The sequence below is a fragment of the Vulpes vulpes genome, chromosome 10 (genome assembly GCF_048418805.1).
Source record: "Vulpes vulpes isolate BD-2025 chromosome 10, VulVul3, whole genome shotgun sequence".
NCBI classification, from domain to species: Eukaryota; Metazoa; Chordata; class Mammalia; order Carnivora; family Canidae; genus Vulpes; species Vulpes vulpes.
In genome coordinates this window covers 1,106,496-1,124,440 of record NC_132789.1, presented here as the reverse complement: position 1 = coordinate 1,124,440, position 17,945 = coordinate 1,106,496, and the positions used below count along the sequence as shown (strand labels likewise).

The window sequence follows — 17,945 nt, the reverse complement described above, 5'->3', positions numbered from 1 at the left end:
ATTTGATATCAACAGGAGAAATCACCCCTTTCCAAGCCAGCCCTGTATTTTCATAACATGCATCAGATCAATGTCCGGAAAACAAACAGTCACCAGGAGACCCGAGAACCATCCTGGGGAGGGGGGAGCCACCAGGGAAAATGCTGAGCTAATTAGCTGAGCGAATCGCACAGTTCTGCCCTCGGGGGTCAACCAGAAGGCTCTGCAGAGTACGCTCGAGGACTGATGACTTACAGGACAAAATGGGAACCTCCCACAGCCTCAGCAGGTGCCCCCCACCGGAAAAGAACACAGTGATGTCTGAGCCCCGAGAACTTTGCTAAAAGACGGGGGTCTGTGGACCAGCAGCATCAAATCACCAGGAACTTGGAAGTGCAGAATCCAACCTCTTCCCTCCATATATACCCCCTTGGGGATTAGAACCCCACTGGGGTCAGGGCATGTGGTTGACCAGAACAAGTCTTCATTTCCCGGCTGCCATTGCTGGTGAAAATGGGACCAGGACTGGCTAATGCAGTGTGAGTAGAGGTCATGAGAGGAACGTCCAGGTCACACCCTGAAAGGACTCAGGTGAGCCCTCCCTCCCAGCACCATGATCAGTGGCATTCCTGTTACGCTTTATTAGTGTCCAGAATTGATGTCAGAGGGCAGACCCATATTAATTGTCCACGAGCCACTGCTGTTCCCACCTCCTGGGGCGTTTCTGGGGGGACCCGGGAGCTGCCCCCACAAGGGAGGTGGGTCTGGTGTCCCAGGCTCCCGTCTACACTCGGACTATAACAGTGTGGACTGGGAGGGCAGAAGGGTCAGAGCCGCTGATGACCAGGAAGCTGAGGCATCTTTCCTTGAGTTCCACGGGCCTTTCTCCCCTTTCCTCACACATCCCTGTCCTGATGCCTGGCACTTCCCCGTCCGGTGTGCGTGGGGCTGGCGCGGGGGCTCCGCACACAGGGCACACCCCTCGCCTCCCCCGTCACAACCAGGCGGGCCTCCTCCTTGGCCGCCCTTCGTCCTCTCCCCTCCCTGCGCCTTGCCCTGCGGAGCCACAGGGAACCCAAGGCTCTGAAGTCACTTTCCGTCCCGCGGGTGCGCTCTGCTGCCCCCAACAACCAGGGGACCTTCTCTGCCGCATCAACTTCAGGACAAAGCTGTGTAAAACCAGACGCCCCGCAGGAGAGAGGAGTCTAAATAGTCATTTTCTTGGCAGGGTTTCCACTGGGACGCCCTGCCCAGGAGATGGAGTCAGGCCGGAGGGAGGCCTTTGTGACCAGGCCCGACTTCTTTTTTTTTTTTCCCAATCAATTTTCTTTTTCTTTTTTCTTTTCTTTTCTTTTATTTTTTAATAATAAATTTATTTTTTGGTGTTCAATTTGCCAACATACACAATAACACCCAGTGCTCATCCCGTCAAGTGCCCCCCTCAGTGTCCGTCACCCAGTCACCCCACCCCCCGCCCTCCTCCCCTTCCACCACCCCTAGTTCGTTTCCCAGAGTCAGGAGTCTCTCATGTTCTCTCTCCCTTTCTGATATTTCCCACACATTTCTTCTCCCTTCCCTTCTATTCCCTTTCACTATCATCTATATTCCCCAAATGAATGAGAACATACACTCCTTGTCCTTCTCCAATTGACTTACTTCTGCCCAGAGGTCAGGGGTGGGGTGGCCGTCACCGCGGGGCCCGTCACCTGGGCCAGCTCTTCCCAGGGTGCAGGAGGGGCAGGGGGCTGGCGCTGGGGGAGCTCTCTGAGAATCCACAGGGCACAGGGCAGCATTTACAGGGGGTGCCTAGAGGAGGATGCCACTTGGGGGGGCTCCCTCTGCTCTGAGCTGCCCTCCCCTGGGCCCCGCAGCCTGGTCAGCGTCTGGGTCCAGGCGGGGCAGCCGTGCACGCGGTGGACCTTCCCTCCCCAGGCTGGGCCACCGTCTTGGTCAGAGGATGGCACGTTCCCCCAGAGCCAGGGGTGGCTGTGGAGGCAGAGCATCCGGCCCGACCAGTGAGGGGGCATTTGCTCTGCACTTGCCCGTCAGCAAAGCCCTGATGAGCAGTGGGGACCTGGGCTCCTGTGCCTGGTGCCCACTCCCCAGGGGCCAGCTCTGCGGCTGTGGTGGGGGCTCCTGTAGGTCACTGGGGGAAAGCTCTGCGGTTTGGGGCTCCTTGGACCCCCAGGGAGGTGAAGGGGCCTGAGAATGGGGGTGACTGGGGGTCTTGGGACATGGGGTGGGCACACCTGGGGCCCTTCCCGCACCCGCTCCTCAGGCCGAGGCCTTCGTGGGGCCCCAGGACTGCAGGCTGCGGACAGGTTCCCGCAGGAGGATGGGGAGGCTCTGGGAGGTCCCCGCCCTGACACCCCCTCCCCAACAGCCCTTTGAGCCCAGGTCTGTGGACACAGGCGACCAGAGCAGCCGGGACCTGTCTGTCCAGGACGGCACCTTCCCGCCCCACCCTCCGTCCCACTCTCCTGTCCCCACCACGGCCACTCACGGACAAATTGGAATAATCACCAGGGTTATTCTCACAGGGGCCACCCTCCCCCACCGTCGTGCTAATCACACACGGTTTGAAAACAAATTCATGAATTAAAACATTTTGACAGGCTGGAGGAAGGCACATGGCACCCAATGAATTAAAAACGAAATGGGGAAACTGTGTGCCTTATTTCACCCTGTGTCACAAAAATGAATGTGTTGCTCAGGCTCATAGCTCTTGGGATGGAGTTTTTGTAAAAATATTGGGAGCTCCAGCACGTTCTCTGCCTGCACAGCCGGACACCAGGGCACAGCCCCCTCAGGCCCAGAGAAAGCCCTCTGGGCCCCTGGAGGCAGGGACGTGCTCCCTGTGAAGTGAGCGGGACCCTCGGCGCTGGGTGTCCTGCTGGGCCCGCGCTGGGACGCGTGGGACTCGAGAGGTTTCCCAGCAGCCCGTGACTCAGGGGGGAGAAGCTGACAGAAAGGGCACGGAGGGTCGCAGTGCTGACGGATGGCGGGGAGGTACCATGCTCCAGGGGAGACGTCCAGAGAGGGTCGGAGGCAGGGGGCTGCGCCAGTCTCCCCTGTGGTCCCTCCCACCCCCAGCACCTTCCAGGCCGTCCCCTGATTGGATGAGGCCCACCCTTGGGCGGGGGTGGGGGCCACGTGCTTGACTGATTTCCACTGACGTCACAGGCAGCCTCATCCAGAAACAGCCACAGGAACATCGACCGCATGTCTGGGCACACAGCCCCGCCAGGTCGACACGTGAACTGTCCACCAAGACCCTCGCCCGGGTCTGCAGAGGCCACCGCGTCTCAACTCTCTGCCGGGGAGTCCGCACCTGACGGGAAGCACAGGACCGGGAGTCCGGCAGGACGCAGAGGGCACGGCTGCTCCCGGCTCAGGCTGCGGCAGAGCCAGGTCCCGGCAGAGCCATGTCCCCGCGGAGGCCGGCCCCGTGTAGACACGGCTGTAGATGGTGGCGGGAGCCGTGTGGTCGTGTCCCCTGTGGCAGCCCAGCCAGGGCCCTGCTCTCAGCTCAGGGCGGCCCTGGGCCTGCACGTCCACTCACCCCGGGGCACTCAGGTGTGAGCAGTGCGGGCTCCTCCTCCCCCACGAGGACGGCCTCGGGCGTGGGCAGCTGCGTGTCGTTGAAGTAAGCGTCGCTCTCGCGCCTGGAATATAACCTCCGGGAGGGCTGGAGCTTGTCGTTGGGTCACGGCGATGCTCCCAGGGAGGCCACGGTGCCGGCCCAGGTGGGTCCACAGATCCAGATCCAGAGGCTGAATCAACGAGCGAGTGACCGAAGGAACACGTTCCCCTCCCTCCCCTGCCCTCTGCCTGCCTCATGCTGGCGTCACCGGTTCGTGCGCTGCCCCAGCCAGAGCCAGGGCCCGGGCCGGGGCCGGGAGCCGCGCAGCAGGTGCGGTCGGGCTGCCCTGGGCGCGAGGAGCCGCGGCGGGCCGGGTGCCAGGTGCTCAGCGACCCCCGAGCGCGGCCCTAAGGAAACGGGCCGAATCCCCCCAGCACGGACGTGTCCGCACACCTGCAGGGGCGCCGAGGAGCCGCCAGTGAGGTCCGAGCTCGGGAGCCGCCTCTGGCCTCTGCATGTCCAAGGTTTGTGTTAGACGCGGACTGTCCAGCAGGCGCGGCCGGCAGGGGCGGCGATGCCTGAGGCAGGTTCCCCATGAGCGGCAGGAGCGCGCCCCGTGGGGGGCAGGTCCTGACCCCCGGATGTCCACCGGGCAACCCCGGGTCGCTCAGAGCCTCCCGGCGCCGGAGCAGCTGGTGCTTGTTGTAAAGTTTGTGCGACTGCCAGGCGGGTGGGAGCCCTGGAGGGTCAGCCCCAGTGCCCGAGGCCCGCGGCCCGCGGTCACGTGACTGGCAGGTGCAGGTGCCCTCTGCCGGCCCCGGCGTCTGTCCCCGTGTCGGAGCCTCTCCCCCCCTCCTGCGCTGTCCTCATCCGGGTGGACGGGCCCTCCCGGTGCAAGTGTCCATGACGGCGCCGGACGCACCTGCCCTCCCCGCCACCTTCCCCCGGCCCTGATCCTGGAATCCCATCTGCCAGGCCCACCTGGGAGGGTCCCCACCCTGAGCCCCTCCTGTGACCAAGACGTGGAGCACAGGGACTGGCCGGGTGTGGGGTCCCCTGGGGTCCTGGCTGCAGGCCTGGGTGTGCAGACTCCACCCCCTCCTCACCCCCCCGAATGCCTGAGAGTCAGGTGGGAGGGGCTCCTCCCCGGGCGGAGGTGAACCCAGGGAGTCAGCAGATCGGGGGACGGCGGCTGCCCCCCAGTCCCGGGCCAGCAAACAGGGCTGCGCATGGGGCCCAGGCTGGCGGGAAGCAGAGCCAGTCCTCACAGGGCTGCCCGTCTGCCCATCTGCCTGCCCATGTGTCTGCCTGTCTGCCTGCCTGTCTGTCTGCCTGTCTGCCCATCTGCCCGTGTGCCCAATTGCTCATCCTGTCCACCTGTCTGGCTGTCTGGCTGTTTGCCTGTCTGTCTGCCTGTCTGTCCTCCTGTAGGCCCGTCTGCCCATCTGTCTGCCTGTCCACCTGCCTGTCTTGCTGTACACCTGTCTGGCTGTCTGCCCATCTGTCTGTCCGCCAATCCAGCTCTCTGTCTCCCTGTCTGCCTGTCTGTCCATGTGCCTGTCCATCTGCCCATCTGACCACTTGCCCACATGCTCGTCAGCCCTTCTGTCTACCCGTCTGCCCAACTGCCCGCCTGTCCTTCTGCTCGTCTGCCCGTCTGCCCGTCTTTCTGTCCATCTGTCTTCTTGTCTGCCCATCTGCCCGTCTGCCCATCTGTCTGCCAGTCTGCCCGTCTGTCTGTCTGTCTGTCTGTAGGGCCCCCTCCTCACCCCCTGGATGCAGTGGCAGCAGCCGCTCCCCGCGGGGGCCCCGGTGTCCTACTTACTCACTGACATGGAGGCAAAGTCCCGGTACCCTGGTGCGTGCCGGTGCCAGTGAGCACGTCACAGATTAGGAGGAGCCTTGTCTGCAGCTCAGAGACGGTGGCTCCACCTCTGGCCCCGGGGGCAGCGGACGCTCGGCGCCTGGGATGGTGTCGGACCAAGGGCCCGTCCCTCTGTCCCAGCCGGCCCCCTCCCCTCCCTGTCCCCCGTCCTCTCTGGGGAGCCTGCCTCCGAGGGGACACGGTCGTGCAGGAAAGGGTCCCAGCGTGAGGGAGTCGGGAAGCCAGAGCATCTGGAAGCCCTGGATGCCGGGGACGAGGTGCAGACTGAGGACGGGGCAGGAAGGTAAAGGCACAGAGGAATTCCAGACCACACAACGCGCAACAGAGCAGCTACACCAGTACTCACCGAGGGTCGCCCCCACGCGTCCACACTGCTCCCTGGGCGTCACCCAGGTCGTCAGGGCTACCCAGCGTGTGGCTGTGTCCGTGGCTCGGGGGGGCAGGCTGAGAGCCCAGCGCTGGCCTCGTTGCCCGGGGTCCCAGGGCCACCGACCCCTGAGCCTCGCTGTTGGCCTCCTCCTGCCCCAGGCCCGGAGAGGGAAGATGAGGGCCTGCCCCGCCTGCCGCCCCTCGGATTGGGCCCTGCGTGCCAGTGCCCGGGACACACAGAAGCTCCATCAGGAACCGCCCAGGAGCCGCCCCTCCACCCCCACGTCCTCCTGCAGGAAAGGCCTCAGCTGTGGCTCGGGCACCAGGTAGACCAGGGCTCCCAGGTCCTGCCAGGGCGCGCGCTGGAGGATGCTGTTCACGGGCTCCCCACATTCTCTCCTGGGCCAGCGAGGGTCTGAGGATCCCAGAGAGGTCATGCGGGGGTGGGGTGCAGCAGGAGGCCCTGAGTGCCAGGCAGCCTCAGGAAAGGTCACTCTCCACAGCTGGTATTTGAGCTCTTCCTTTTCAGCACTCCTGTCCCTTCTAGTGATAGCCTTCCGTTTGGGGGTGAACCCCTCCCTGCTGTGGGTCCCTCTGGTCTAGGGAGGGCCCTTGCTGTTTCCTACATGTGAATTTTGTGACCTGGATCACAGAATAATTCATAGCAGTCCTGACCACAGTATGGTTTGGGTTTGGGCACATGACCTAATGTGGACCCAGAGTCCTACTAGGGCACTGGCAGGAGCTATTGAAGATGCCCGTGCTTTTTCTTGAGAGCATGTGAGGTTGGAGGTCCTGCAGTCCTGGTGAGGGCACAGTGCGGGGTGGGGGTGTGCGGGGAGGGGGGCCCTGTGTGGCCTGAGGCAGAGGCCCATGCAGAGGAGGGCGAAGCAAAGAAGGAGAGCGGGCAGCTTCCTGATGGCTCACCCAGGCCAGCCAGAGCATGTAGATCCTTCGCAGTGTGCAGCCAGTCCCCTTCACATGCGGACAGGGAGCCAGCCCAACACACTATCCGTGAAGTGCCAACCAGGAGCCTCAGGATGGTGGCACTCCCCGCCCCCGCTCTGCGTCTGACCCCCACAGTCACCGCAGGAATGAAGTCACCAAGAGCAACTACCCCAGCAAATCCCCTCACTTGTCAAAAACCCGAAGTTCCCAAACTTTCCCACTTGGCGATTTATAAATAATTGCTCATGAGACCCCCACATTGGGTCTGAGCAGCAGGACAGAGCCAGGTCCATGTGGGCCTGCCCCTGCCCAGCACAGCCCACCTGTGGGAGGCAGCAGTGTCCCCGGGGGAAGGGCTGGCTCTGCCACAGGCTAAGTTTTGGGTGGGAGCGTAAGTGAGAAGTCTCTTCCCTGAAGGAGGGGTCTTCCCTGGGAGGATCCTGTGCCAAGTCCTCTGTCCTGCTGCCAATGACAAGAGGGAACTCCGTGGGGTGGTGGCGATGACATCACAGCCTGCAGGCAGAGGGGGGCGGGTTCCTGTGTGACCTGGCCGGGCCCTCTTGTAGGTAGATGTGTGCCTGCCAGTTGGCCTGTGCCCGTTTCTAGCACTTTTCACTGAGGAAGCTTGATGGATGCACCCGGGCTTAATCACCGGGAGGCAGGCCACGTGCTCCTGCATGGAGACCACCGGGTAGGCAGCAGGAGGGTCAGTGCGTGAGAGCGCCAACAGGAACAGTTAAGTCCTCGGGTTCACTAAAACCCGCAAACTACATCTATCAACGTGGGTCATCGGGAAGGGAGTCTCCTCCGTCCCTGCAAAGGGGAACACAGGAAACCCCACACCTGGGCATGTCCTCCAGGTCCTTGCTGCCTGGTGAGCATGGAAGCCATGGTCACCTACAGTGCACTTGAAATATAGCTTAGAATGTGTCCAATTGGGAAAATATTTATCCATGATCAAAGAAATGTCACATAAAAATCTGTTCAATCCCAGAAAATGGCTCTGTCCTTGGCACTGACCCCAGAAGGCAGGAGGGCCTGCCCAGAGCAATGGAGCTGTTAGTCTCCATCCTGCTCACTGGTCATTTATTGCTTCCTCCCCTGCCTTTGAGGTCATGTCCTGGTGGGTGGAGGGTGGGGGGTGCTTCCTCCCCTCTGTGTAGAGTCCCTGCCAAGTGATGGCAGAGAGGAGCAGTTTGGGGAGGCGTGGCCACAACCCTACGGGGCCCCATGCCCTTGAACATCAGCACACTGGCCACAGAGGACAGCACAGACAGGGTGGGTGTTCTCTGGAGGGACCTGACAGGGAAGGGTGGAGGGCGGGTCTGGGGACAAGTGGGGTATTTGGGGAGGAGGAGCCTTTCCCTCTGCCTATGCTCAGGCATTGAGCCACTCAGGAGAAGGCCCTGTGACCTCCCCGAGACGGCTCCCCCCTAGGCATGCTGTGACACCCAGAGCCTGGTCTGTGTCCACATCTCATGGTGAGCTAGACACCTCGACCCCCGCCCCACCGTGTCCAGAGGCTGAGGCAGCTCTCACTGGGCGCCCACAGGCAGAGGACACAGAGAGGCACCTGTGGGAGGAGTGGGTGCTGTGGATCTCCCAGGACTCCAGGGAGGCCGGAGGGAACAAGAGGAGAGGTGGGGGGTGGAGCCTGGATGCCCGAAGCAACTGGGAATTAGGACAAGCCATCCCTGGAGGGAACTCAATCCAGAGTTGGAGATCTAAGGCTCATCTGATCTTCTATAAACTCATTAAACTTCCATTTTAGCCACATACAGCAAGTGGTGCTCATGGGCCAGCGTGCTGTGTCCTAGTCCTCCTCCACATTGTCATGCGGCCTCACATCCAGAAACCCACTCACAGGGGACAGAGCAGGGCTTGGCCTCAGTCTCTCTGACCCCAAAGTCACTGATGTGCCACCTCCCTCACGGGGCAGAAAGGAGGGACTGGGCACATGTGTCCATCAGCCCATGAGGACAAGCAGCCAGGGCTCCTGGAGGAACGGCCAACTTGAGGCCTGGGCGGGAAACAGGTGAGTGGGGTGTATCTTGTGGGCCTGGCCGGGCTGGTCGTGTACCCAGGAGGTCAAGATGTGCTCCCCCCATTATGTTTGTATGTTAGCTTATGTTGGGTTTGCTTCCTCCCCAAGTTAAGTCTCCTGGTTATAGAGTCCACGGGACCTGGAGCAGGGACTTTAGCCACCAACCAGCAGTGGTCTGAACATGAACACGCTTACACATCCTCATGTGCATGTGCACATCGTGTTTCTACAGAAGCTGCACGCTTCTAGACATTTCATAAACCTCTCAGTGCCCTTGCTACGGGGGGACAGCAGAGTCCCACTGCACAGACGCCCCACGATTCAGGTGCTTATTTATCAGCCTTTTGTTACAACAAATAAGCCTACGATGGATGTCCTTGCACAGACGTCCTTGTGCACATTGCAGCACTACTTGTAAAGCACGCTTGGAATGCTCTGAGAATACTGCACAACAATTTACTTAAAGGATCCCTATTTTTAAAAATTATCTCCGATTTTTCCACCATTATAAACAACATGGCTATGATCATAAATCTTGCACACACTCCTGGTTACTTCCCTGGGATGAATTTCTAGAAGGAAGCCCTGGAGTGCTTTCAACCTGAAGCTGCTTCCAAACCATATCGCAAGGGATGAGTCAGGGCTGCCCTGCCTGGTAGCACAGGTTGTGCACTGCTCAGGATGCCCCAGGCAGGGGGGTGTGGTGAGGAGGAGCCCATGGCACCCTTGGCAGGTATCTAGGTCCCCTGGAGCAGGTCCTTTTCCTAGTCTGCATGGAGGTGCTGGCAGGGCCCAAGCTGAGTTGTCAGAGGCAGAGTCTGAGGTTACAGGACCCCCCTGACAGAGACCACCCCCCTCGGGCACCAGAGAGCCAGGGGGTGGGTCAGCTCCAAGGACTGTCCAGTCTCATTCAGGTGACTCTGTGCACTGCCCAGGGTGAGAGCAGTGTCACCTCCCCTCTGTCACCATCCCATGGACTGTCCCCCACCAGTCACCAGCTAACTCTTACGCTTCACCGTGAAGGCAGGGCCCATTGGTAGTGACAGTGATCACACGGGCCCACGGAGCAGGTCCTGGTGGGTGAAGACAGGCTTTAGGCAGGGGCTCTTCCAGGACGATGCTCTGGACCCAGGGGCTGCCCAGTCTGCGGGACCGTGGACAAGGCGGTGGAGGCACCCAGAGCCCTGGGCCCCTGTGTTTGGAGACTGGGCGTGCCGACCTCGTGCAACCTCACAGCCCCGTTTGGGTCCGAGGTGGCTCTTTTGAGATGATGGGCTTTTAATGATCACCTTTGGCCCTGACAGCTCAGTGACTAAATCTATGAGCAAGAGAGAGACAGAGACAGACAAGAGAGAGACAGAGATAGAGATGGAGACAGAGAGAAGAGCCAGCACCAGGATTGTCCTCAGGAGGCTCAGGGGGACCTGCCAGTGCCTCTGGCCTGGGGAGGTGGGGCCTGGCAGGCAGATGATCTTGCATTTTCGTACTTCCTTCCTCTGCACAGAGACCAAGGCCAAAGCCAGAGAGAAGGGAGGAGGGAGGGAGGAGAAGCCGCTGGGGGTCTGCTCTAGGGACTCTGAGGCCCTTGGACCAAATGAGGGCATCAGACCCGTGAGAGGTCAGAGTGAGAACCGCTGAGGGGGTAGGCCTGGGATGCAGTCTGCTACCCCCACCACGGACCCCCCCTACACCCAGCTTCCCCAGGGGCTCTGAGCTATCACAGTGGTTAGAGTATAAAGACCTGAAGTATGCCTCTAGCATTTGATAATGGGCACTGCCCCTTGCCCCCTAAGTGCCGTGCACCTGACCTCTCCTGGACTCCTCCAGAGACCCCTCAGGACTTGGCCCAGCAATGCTGAGTGGGGTGACAGGGGGTGGGGGGTAGAGCTGCAGTGTCCACAGGGATAGCCACACCGCTGCCCAGAACAATATCTCCATGCCAGATTCCTATTCTTCAACATAAGTTTCCAAATACGTAAATATTGCTTCAGATTTTTTTTTAAATTCTGTATGGCCTTTGAGCCATCCTAGACTGAATACAAAATTCAGGGAGTTTACAAGTAGACATCTCTACTCTCAAATCCACCCATGTCCATGCCCACAAAATTCTGCAGACCTCCCTTAGAGCTTTGTCAGGTCCCTGGATCCACCAATTTTCTCTATTTACACATCAGGTACCCTGGGGGTTCTGGGTGGGCTGGGTGGAGCCCAGGCACATGAGGACCTGGACCAGGGAGTGCTCAGGTGGGTTTTGTCCCAGTAAATCCCCACTTGCTCAGATGACCCTGACGCCCAGCTTATAGGGAGGCGGGCAGAGCCGTACCAGCCCCGGAGGGGAGGTTTACCCCCAGCATGTAGAAAAAAATGGGATCCAGAGAAGGCTCAACTCTCCGTGAAGAGTGTTTCCTGGGTACTGGTGCAGGAAACAACCCCTATCAGCCATCATTTACATGGTAATCAGCCTCTCAAAGGCGGACACTCTCAGTCCTGCCAGGACCAGCCCCTGCACACCTGCGTCTAGTTCCAGGACAGGAATCCTGCAGGCCCTTGGCAGCCAGATTTTCCTGATTCTGGCCCCGGCCCCATTGCCTCTTTATCTCTTAGGTGGGAGTTGGCCTGTGGTGGGGGATGGGACACCCCTCTTACTGTGGAGCACATCCCTGCAAGGACGCCCTTCTCAGGGGACACCCCAGGACTGTGAGAGGGGCGGGTGCTCAGGTTTTCCTTGGGGTCTGAGAAGTGCAGAGCTCCCCCAGGTCTCTCTGCCAGAGCCCCCACTCTGAAATGCTATTCTGTGGGCTCAACCCCCTTAAAGCACTCAGAGCAGAGGCTGCAAAGTGCTGGCCTGGGGGAAAGGTGCTTTATTTGGTCTACTTCTTCCAACTTAAAAAAAGGTGGGGGGGGGGGTCGCATAAAAACCAGACTTTCGGCTTCTCCCAGAGCTTATGGGCATGACGAGGGTCGTCTTCTAGAGGAAGGCACCATCCGCTCCCAATCCCCCTTCCAGCACCAAGATGTCCCCACGTTCATTGTAGGCCTGGCCCCTGCAGGCCTCTCGGTTTAATACCCCTGACTGAGGGGAGAGGACAATTTGCTGGACTTTAAAAACAATCGGGTTGTTTCAGGAAGATGTAAGGACATAGAGCTCGTCCACAACTGGGCTGTCACATCTGCTCCCTATGGAAGGAAACCGTTCAAGTGTTGGGCTCAGTGTTTCAATGCTTTATTTGTCCCTGGTTTGGAGGAGGGTTTTTTGTGTAGTACGGGCTTGTCTGAGGATGCCCCCAATCACATGCAGTTTGAGGCCACCAAAATTTCAACTGGTCCCCTTCAGGGTCCATTGACAGCAAAGATTGTAACCTGCTACCATGCCATTCTACAAATGTCTTGATTCCCCACACGCTGAGATGGTACTCTGTGGCCCTAAAGTAAACTCCCCAGCAGCATCTGAGGCCAGATGCTCTCTGCAATGGGGCTGCACCCAGAGTCGGCACCGTCATCTCTACACCGACCCTGGGTCTCACCCCATCCCCGGTCCTAGTTTCTGATCTTGACACTTGCCTATGCCGCCACAGCTCCAAGATGACCATGTCAGCTGCCCTGTTCAGCAGCAGGGGCACCTGGGTGCAGCTCCCAACATGTGACTAGGAAGTGCCCAGTGACAGAACAACCTGGTCCAGAACCATGGAAAAGTCTGGCGGTATCTATTCCAGCTGACCACCCTACAGCCCATCCATCCATCTGGAGGCGAATACCAGTATAGCTCTGTGCACCAAAACGCAGGCATAAGCACGGCCATAGCAACGGTACCTGTAATAGCCCCCAAGCGAAAACCAATCAGATGCCCATAAGCAGCACTGTGGATGAATAAAATGACGCTATTATCACAATCAGATATTATTCAGTGGTGAGAATGAATCAACTGGAAAGGAACCTGATATGGATGACACACAAATGTCATAATGAACAAGACACCAGATACGGAAGAGCACATGCTCTTCTATGAATCTATGAATAAGATAATTCCACTTATCTAAAGTATAAAAACAGGCAAAACTTCGCTACCATGAGAAAAACCATGGGAATAATTAACTTTAGGAAGGAAACAAATCAGTATACCACGGTATGTGGAAAATACCATATAATCTTTAAAAGATTTTAATAAATACTTCACCAGAAAATACATCTGGAGGCCTACTAAGCACAGAAAAGATGCTCAGCATCATTCGTCATCGAGGAAACACAAAACAAATCCACAGCACAATACACACCCACTAAAATGGCTAAAACCACCAGGACTGGCCACCGCGCCTGCCATGGGAACGGATGACAGTACAGCCATTTGGAGAGCAGTTTGGCAGTTCCCCAGAAAGTTAAACATGGGGTTACCACACGGATTCATTTTCTAAGGCTGCTGTAACGAATGACCACAAACTCAGTGGCTTAATGCAACACTTAATGCAATATATTTTCTTATAGTTCTGGAGACCAGAGGTCCAAAGTGAGTCCTAAAGGGGCTAAAATCCAGTGTGAGCAGGGCTAGTTCCATCGGGGCCTCTTCTTCTAGAGGCCACGGCATTACCCCAACCTGTTTGCATATTCCCAGGGTCTGCTCCCCTGACTTGGACATTCCCGCCTTCCTTTTTTTTTTTTTTTTCTTAATTTTTTTTATTTGAGAGAGAGAGAGAGCATGCACATGAGCATAAGCAGGGGGAGCAGCAGAGGGAGAAGACGACTTCCCACTCAGTAGGGAGCCCAACACGGGACAGGGCTCAATCCCAGGACCCTGGGATCATGACCTGAGCTGAAGGCAGACACCTCATCGACTGAGCCCCCCAGGTGCCCCTGCCTCCCTATTCTGAGGACCCTTGTGATCACATTGATCCCACCCATATAATCCAGGCTCGTCTCCCCATCTCTAGACCTAACTTCATCACGTCTGCCAAGTCCCCTTGGTGGTCTGAGGCCATGGTCACAGCGCACATGTGCACACCAATACACCAGCATGTTTAACGGGAAAAGATGCAGCAGGAGCTCACAATAGAAGACATGGGGCAGTGATAACCAGGAATCTGTGGACCACACAGAGGTAACCTGAAGTCCCACAGGGCACCTCAGGCCCAGGTAACATCTGACCCCAAATTTATCACGATGGTTCAACTGAAATGCTGGCTCACAAACGATGCCTCAGGTTCAACCCAGATACAAGACCAACACCAACTGGTAGGTGAAATGATGACTGCAACAATTTGGTGAGTAAAATAGTCTCCTATCTTTAAATGGTGAATTTGTGCAGAAGGTGACCAAGGTCTCGGGCGTAACATGGCTGAGCCACACGAAGCCCCAGAGCCACCTACCTGCCACACACCCGAGCCAAGCACCAGCCCAAGCAGGGAAGGGTATGTCTCCTGATCCGCTTATCCACAATGGTCCAGAGACTCTCACTCCAAAAACTAGATTTCAGGAGAACAGAAATCCTAGACCAGGGATACATTAGGGATGAAATGGGCCATTGCGGGGGAAATCGGAGCCTATGATGCTGACCTCGTGGTGGTTTCTGAACTGAGCAAACAGTACTAGTGGAGAGAGAAAAACAGAAAAGAAGGGCGTGTGTTTGGACTTCGGGGTGTTGTCATTCTTGTTTTGAAACAGTCCTTATTCTTCCTGAGCTTTCAAAGCTTCTGGAAAGAACATGAAGGGAGAAGGCTGGGCAAGACAAGCATTGGTTATTAAGGGCTGAGCATGTGACACGTTCTTTGTCTTGACAACAAAACGTCGCCAGCTGATGCACACGCTGCCGTATCGGGCACAACCCTATTCCATCTTCATTCTCGGTGGTTACAATACCTGCTTGAAGATGAGGCTGGATCACACTGCGACCAAGACTCTCCATGCCGCGGTCGTAATGACAGTTTCGGAAGGAGAAAACGTCCTCCGAGAAAGCCCTCCCTCTGCGGTGCGGGTCTCCCAGCTCCATGCCTCCCAGACAGGGCCCCCCTGCTCCCAGCGCCAAGCCTGGCAGCCAAGGCTCGCCACTGTGGGCAGGAGCAAGGCTCGGGGAGGCCGCCCGCAATCTGCAGTGGTGGATGCTCACGAGCGCCATGTGGCACCTCCTTCGTGAGGAGGCTGCTAACAAAATTCAACTGACCAAATTCTTAAAGTCTTTCTGGCTTTACTCAACGATCCATGAATCAGGCAGCATCCCTCCAGCAGACAGGAGCTCGGAGGAGCTTCCACAGGAGCAGGGAGCAGGAACAGGCCATTACACCACACAGAGAAGTGGGTTGGTGGGGCGCCTGGACACTCAGTGGGTTAAGCATCTGACTCTTGATTTCAGTTCAGGTCATGATCTCCCCACGGCAGGCTGTGCACTCAGTGCAGTCTGCTGGGATTTTCTCTGCCCCTGCCGCTCATGTACTCACTCTAAATAAGTAAAATTTTAAAAATATATAAAAACAAATAAAAGTGGGTTGGCTATTGTGACGTCACTCCCCCTCGGGGGCAGGCAGGGGTCTGTGAGACAGATGACCTAACTACAGCCGACCAGATGGGGCCTGACTCACTGGTTGACGATTCCATTTCTGGAGATCTGTCATTGTCCTGGTTTGGGGACCTGAGGCTTAGTGTACATGGCTGTACCCGAGGCCTGTCACCTTCTTTGTAACGGGGCCTCGTAAGGACCAGCTGGGGGACACATGTGCGGGGCAGTTAGTGGGGTGAGGGTGCTGGGGGGTGATGGTGGTGGTGGTGTGCCTACCGGCCTTGGGGTCAGGTTACAAAGGGTACTGCCTGAAGGCTGTCTCCAGGCCCCTATTCCAGCCAATGGAGGCCCTGCGTGGGTGCCGGAGGGTGGGAGGGGGACTGGCTACTGTGTCTCTCCCGCAGGTGTTGAAAGCACCTCTGGGTCCCAGCGTTCCGGAGCCCTCTCTCTCTGTGGTCCCAGCCTCGGGTCCCTGCTAGTGCCCCCACAGACCTGTTCCTCTCCCACAGAGCGTGGCTGGGGCTCTGGGCTGCCTGGGCCAGCTGTTTGCAGCTCTCCCCAGGACTTTATTATTTGTTCAGGTTACTGACTTCTGCTTTCCCGATTGAAACCTGATTGACAAAGAGGCTCCTCAATAATAGGAGCCTCTATTTTTTTAAAAGATTTTATGTATTTATTAGAGACGGGGGTGGGGCGCAGAGAGAGAGAAGCAGGCTCCAAGCAGGGAGCCTGAGAGAGAGAGAGAGAGAGAGAGAGAGGCAGAGACACAGGCAGAGGGAGAAGCAGGCTCCATGCAGGGAGCCCGATGTGGGACTCGATCCCGGGACTCCAGGATCACACCCTGGGCTGAAGGTGATGCTAAACCGCTAAGCCACCGGGACTGCCCAGGAGCCTATATTTTTAAACTGAGCATTTTCAGATTTGCAGATTTAATGCCCCTTTACAGTAATTCTATGTTTATGTGTGTTCTCCTCCCATTTGATTACATATTGAGCAGGAATAATGTAAAACATGGCTGCAGGGGCTCGTTGGGCCTCCCAATACCCATTCTTTGTTAGTAAGAGAATCTTCCTTTTATTCAAGGAGGCAATGCATCTCACTAAAAACACAGCTCTCCACTCCATCCGGCTCCTGGAGGATGCCATGTTTTTTGCCACTGAACAAAATTTCCAACTGACAAAGGGTCATTCATTCTTGTGGACGTTGGGATACAAATCCATGTTTTCTATTACCCAGGAGTTTGGTCCTGCAAAAGGCACGCATGAGCCTGACACATAGTGGGTGCTCAGGCAAGATGGAGTGAGGGATTCACTTTTCATAACCCTGGATCCCAACTGGGACCCATTGCCCATCACCTTGATTTACTGCATTATTCACAGGAACTCAACAAATGTAGAAGATCAGATCACATATAGTTGAAAAGAACAAAACTGCAAGAAAATGGACCTGGAAATCTAGACATATAGACCCGTTTCCTGTAACTATTCACTCCCTGCCTCTGCCTATCACTACAGGTGGTTTTAGGTCAGAGGCATGTGACTAGCTGGCACGCAGACAGGAACTCTACTACCTAGATTCTTAGTCCCACTTGACAGATGAGTAACTGGAGATCAAAGAGCTCATTTGACTGGACGGAGCCAACGTCCACAGCAATGGAAAGGGCTGCTATCCTTCTGCCATCACCTCTGCCAAAACCCACCCTCCCTGTATGACTCTGGGCCAAGCAACGTAGTCCTCGGTAGGTGGGAGGCAGACAGAGAAAATCTCAAGTAGATACCCTGCTAAGCGTAGGGCTCAATCTCACGACCCTGAGATCATGACCTGAGCCAAAACCAAGACTCTGACACTTAACAGAGCCACCCAGGTGCCCCTCATCCATTTTAAAATTATTTTTCTTATTGATTCGTACAAGCTCCTTAAATATTCTGCACTTCTCCCACTATCAACAAGAAAGAATCCTACACAAAATGTTAGCAAATCAAATCCAGCAATGTATATATAGAAAAAAAATCTATGACCAAGGTGAGATGATCTGAGAAATCCAAGGTTATTTTAACATTAGAAAATCAATGTAGGGGTGCCTGGGTGGCTCAGTCAGTGAAGCATCTGCCTTGGCTAAAGTTGTGATTCCAGGGTCCTGGGATCGAGCCCTGCATTAGGCTCCCTGCTCAGCAGGGAGCCTGCTTCTCCCTCTCCCTTTGCTGTTCCCCCTACTTGTGAGCTCTGTGAAAGAACAAATAAATAAAATTTTTTTTGAAAAAGGGAAATCAATGTTAATTCACTTATCAGATTAAAAGAAAAATCAGGGATCCCTGGGTGGCGCAGCAGTTTAGCACCTGCCTTTGGCCAGGGGCATGATCCTGGAGACCCGGGATCGAATCCCACATCGGGCTCCCGGTGCATGGAGCCTGCTTCTCCCTCTGCCTGTGTCTCTGCCTCTCTCTATCATAAATAAATAAATGAATGAATGAATGAATAAATAAATAAATAAATATTTTAAAAAAATATGTTTAAAAGAAAAATCAGGGATCCCTGGGTGGCTCAGCAGTTTAGCACCTGCCTTCGGCCCAGGGCGTGATCCTGGAGTCTCAGGATCAAGTCCCACATCGGGCTCCCTGCATGGAGCCTGCTTTTCCCTCTGCCTGTGTCTCCGCTT

The 17,945-nt window shown here is 56.7% G+C and overlaps 1 long non-coding RNA gene across 1 annotated transcript; it reads right to left on the bottom strand.

The window, feature by feature from the left end:
• Positions 1 to 2,557: 2,557 nt before the first annotated feature.
• LOC140594126 (uncharacterized) lies at positions 2,558 to 17,623 on the bottom strand. The gene is made up of 2 exons (XR_011994618.1): positions 3,542 to 17,623; positions 2,558 to 3,310 (listed from the first exon to the last, which is right to left on the bottom strand). It is a non-coding gene; the product is annotated as an uncharacterized lncRNA (long non-coding RNA).
• Positions 17,624 to 17,945: the final 322 nt, after the last annotated feature.